Below are 4,634 nucleotides of genomic sequence, written 5' to 3'. Positions count from 1 at the left end.
CCCTACAGAATTTCCTTGGATTTTCATTGAAACATTTTTCACTCTCGACGCGAAATTACGGAATGAGCTAATCAAGATTATTCGTAACACAGATTATTTTGTCTCTTGGGATACATCGTTCGGATAAAGTTAGACGTCATACTTTGCAGATAAACGAAAGATTTAGCTATTTAGAAGTTGTTTCGTCAAGTACGAAAATTGCATGCAATTAGCTTGGAAGTTTAACGAAACTTTGTGTCAACGTATAATACACTTGTTTCGTAACGTCACTCGAGGTCCAGATTCGAGATTACTTAAGTAGGATGTACCTTTCGGTACATCCTTTAGCTGAAACGTATTAAAAGTTACGGTGGATTTACCCCGTCCCGCCTAAAATGTCTCTTAAAGCTGCGAGTAAGATCAAAAGCGGACATAAAGCTGAACGTAATCCCTGTTCGTATCAGAAACTTCGGCGATGTTCGTTTAAAGGCTCCATCAAGACTCCACGTTACAAAGTGTCTCTCTAAGCATTATGCAAATGTAACATAAAAAAAAAAGAAAAAAAAGAAAGAGGTTTTTATTCGTAGTATTAAAGTCTTTTTACACAAGCTTGACGCTAATTAGCCGGTAATTAATGTCGGAGAAGTGGTTGTTAAAAGTGGACGTGTTTCTGTCTTGATGAAAATTAATCGAGCAATCGAACGTCGATCGACGTTCAAAACTGTCCAAATAATATCGAGGTTGACAATAGGAAATTAATGAAGGAATTATTTAACGAATTATCGGATACAGTGTTTGGTCCAGGTACAATTATCACGGCTCATGTTCCACTGTTATCCAGAAACTAATCTCGACACCCCTTCTACTATGACCAGGAATCGATAATTCATCCGGCTTTCTATTTTAACGGCGTTAGCTACGGTAATGGGGGAATTAGTATTCGCGTAATTATATAAATTACGCGTGCAACGGTGTCGATACAAACGCGGAAGATAGGGCGGAGGTATAGTCGATGGAGGAAATATTGCGAGGTCGAACAATTCGTCAGGCGTCAAAGTACAGTTGGTGGAAGCAATATCTTGGGGTCTCAAAATCGTGTCGATGTATAGTCAGTGGAAGAAATACAGCACGATCGTAAAATTCACGAGGTGTCAATGTATAGTCCATGGAAGAAATCTAATGAGATCGTAAAATCCGTAAAGCGTCAAAGTATAGTCGATGGAAACCATATAGCGAGGTCTCAAAATTCGTCGGGAGTCAAATTACAGACGGTGAAAGAAATATCTTGAGGTCTCAAAATCGTGTCGATGTATAGTCAATGGAAGAAATACAGCGAGGACGCAAAATTCGTCAGGAGTCAAATTATAGCCGGTGAAAGCAATATTTTAGTGTCCTAAAATCGTCAAAGTATAGTCAGTGGAAGAAATATCTTAGGGTCTCAAAATCCTGTCAATGTATAGTCAGTGAAAAAAATATAGCGAGAACGCAAAATTCGTCGGGAGTCAAATTACAGTCGATGAAAGCAATATCTTGGGGTCTCAAAATCGTGTCGATGTATAGTCAATGGAAGAAATACAGCGAAGACGCAAAATTCGTCAGGAGTCAAATTATAGCCGGTGAAAGCAATATTTTAGTGTCCTAAAATCGTCAAAGTATAGTCAGTGAAAGAAATATCTTAGGGTCTTAAAATCCTGTCAATGTATAGTCAGTGAAAAAAATATAGCGAGAACGCAAAATTCGTCAGGAGTCAAATTACAGTCGGTTAAAGCAATATTTTAGTGTCCTAAAATCGTCAAAGTATAGTCAGTGAAAGAAATATCTTAGGGTCTTAAAATCCTGTCAATGTATAGTCAGTGAAAAAAATATAGCGAGAACGCAAAATTCGTCAGGAGTCAAATTACAGTCGGTTAAAGCAATATTTTAGTGTCCTAAAATCGTCAAAGTATAGTCAGTGAAAGAAATATCTTAGGGTCTTAAAATCCTGTCAATGTATAGTCAGTGAAAAAAATATAGCGAGAACGCAAAATTCGTCAGGAGTCAAATTACAGTCGATGAAAGCAATATCTTGGGGTCTCAAAATCGTGTCGATGTATAGTCAATGGAAGAAATACAGCGAGGACGCAAAATTCGTCAGGAGTCAAATTATAGCCGGTGAAAGCAATATTTTAGTGTCCTAAAATCGTCAAAGTATAGTCAGTGAAAGAAATATCTTAGGGTCTTAAAATCCTGTCAATGTATAGTCAGTGAAAAAAATATAGCGAGAACGCAAAATTCGTCAGGAGTCAAATTACAGTCGATGAAAGCAATATTTTAGTGTCCTAAAATCGTCAAAGTATAGTCAGTGGAAGAAATATATTGCGATCGTAAAATTGAGCAAATGTCAAGGTACAGTCGCTGAAAGAAATACAGTGAAATCGTAAAATCAGTCAAGCGTCAAAGTATAGTCGATGGAAGCGATACAGCGAAGAAACTAAGATCCGAAAACAGAGGCAATAATTAAATTTCACTTTTTCCCCTGATTTTCGTAAATTCACATTCTCTGGGTAAGCGTAACCCCTTAAAAAGAAAGATTCGAAGGAGAAATTTACGATATCAATTGACAAACGACCGACGGCCCTGGGTGCGGCAACATCAATCGAATGTCGCCGGTGAATGGTTTAATTTACGACCGCGCTATATCGCTTCCATCGACTCTATATATCTGAACAAAAGCAGCAGAGTTGCGGAGCGTGGCCACGTAAATCGATTACTCGCGACGCGAAATAATGTAATCGGACGATATCCGTGGATCGGATAGACTGTTTGCCGGGTGAATTTGCGAGGCAAACTGTGGCTCCCCTGGCAAATTAACCGTAGATAGTATCACGCGTCACTTCTACAGAGGTTTGCTGCTACGTTTCGCGTATATTGATTCTGCGGAGAACGTTGGATAAAAGTGTCCAGAGAGAGAGAGAGAGTGGGTAATCTCGATTGGAAAAGTAATTATTGGAGAGTTTGTTGCAGGGATTATCGGGAGCTGGTTCTCAGAATGGTTATTTATGGTGTTACGAAGGTACTTTAGACGTGGTGCTTGAAAGTTAACCGGAGTTAAAGGAGAAGGGGAATTTATGACGGTAACTTCGAGTAGTTAGAAAAGCTGGATAGATATTCGAGAAGGAGGAGGAGGATGTTAGTTTTCGTTGAATAAATTATTGCAGGGGATTTAAAAGAAGTTTACTGTTATTGGTGTTTTTAAAATTCTTAGAAACTTGTTTAATCTGTTCGAGACTTAGCGTGGATTAACCCCGTTGCTTTATAATTAACACTCGTGGCGCAGATTCCGGTCAAGTTGTGACAAAAGAGGAGTAATAAATTTGCATTTCATTAGTCCTTCGTTATATAAAGTAATTTGTTTAATTTACATTACTTCAGAAAGATTAATTATCAAATGTAATCAACCATAAGAATAAAGAAATTTATTTCCACCGAAGAATCGTTCATTTTCACAATTACCTGTAATTTAAAAAATAGAAAAGTAATACTTTTTAAATTTTTAATGTGGCAAAATAGTCGAATCAATTTAAACTCTATTCTACCTTTATCAACCACAGTTAGTCACCATTGTCCAAGGAGCTTTATCAAGAGATTCATCCTCAATAACCCAATCTAACCATGCTCATCGAAGAACCCTTATTTTTTAATTTTAACGTACAAGTATGTGTACAATTTATCACGATGGCATTTTTTACATTAATCGGACGTAACGCGAAGGATATATTGCTGTTCGTCTTATCGTGAGAAGTAATTTTCCTACGAGAATTAAATACTACGTGGAAGAATCCTCTCCACGATAAAAAAATCCCAAGATATAATTCCCAATACCCAAAAACACTCTGAAACCAATCACAAAACAAAGTCGAATCGAGCGTCGCAAATAAGCCATCCCCGAACCACCACGATCAAAGCAGGTTGATCAGGCTGGTAGAGTGAAAGCGAGGGTTTCCGGCTATCGAGTGGAAGAGGGTGGACGATTTAGGCACTCGACACACCAGTTCGGATGCGAAACGCTCGTATTGGGTGCGTATAATCTGCGAGGACCGGGAACTGGGTCGAGGAGAGACATACCCTGTGTTCCCACCCAAGCGCCAACCCCCCTGGTGAACCCAGCCAGGCGCCCCATATAACCCGCGAATTTATCGCTCGCGGCCGAGCAACAATCGCCGATTCGGGTCAGAAGCGGCTCCTGCACAACCCGGAAGTCCGACGAATCCTTTCGCGTTCTTAACCCCTTTCCAACACGCCGGAGACTCTTTTGTCGCAGGTCCAAAAAGCGCAGCTATAAATAGCCCGCGCGAAATTTCCTGTCTTTCTCTTCTCTTCTCCGCGATTCGTCGGTGTTTCGGGGTGAAAGAAAAGGGTCTGTTCGAATCGTTCTGTTTCAGCGTGCGGCAAGATCAAAGTGCAGGTGACACTGGAGATTGCGTGGAATTTTTGAAAGCGTGCTTGAGAGTTCAAAAAGAACGAATGAAATTTTTTTGAAAAAGAAAATATGAATATTGTAAGACAGAGAAAATTGTTACTTTACTTTCTAAACCTTTAAGTTCTTTCCGTGCAATAATCAACTTTCCAAACTCGCCCTGCGAATTTTCATATTATCAGATAACGTTAATTTTCTC

General features: G+C 39.3%; 1 protein-coding gene across 1 annotated transcript in view; it reads right to left on the bottom strand.

Annotated features, from left to right (window-relative positions):
* Window positions 1-4,634, bottom strand: part of LOC108573001 (solute carrier family 12 member 7) — a 169,240-nt gene that overhangs the window by 143,740 nt on the left and 20,866 nt on the right.

Source organism: Habropoda laboriosa, unplaced genomic scaffold (assembly GCF_001263275.1).
Source record: "Habropoda laboriosa isolate 0110345459 unplaced genomic scaffold, ASM126327v1 scaffold102, whole genome shotgun sequence".
Taxonomy (NCBI): domain Eukaryota; kingdom Metazoa; phylum Arthropoda; class Insecta; order Hymenoptera; family Apidae; genus Habropoda; species Habropoda laboriosa.
The sequence above is the reverse complement of the archived record's forward strand: the minus strand, read 5'-3'. Positions and strand labels throughout refer to the sequence as shown.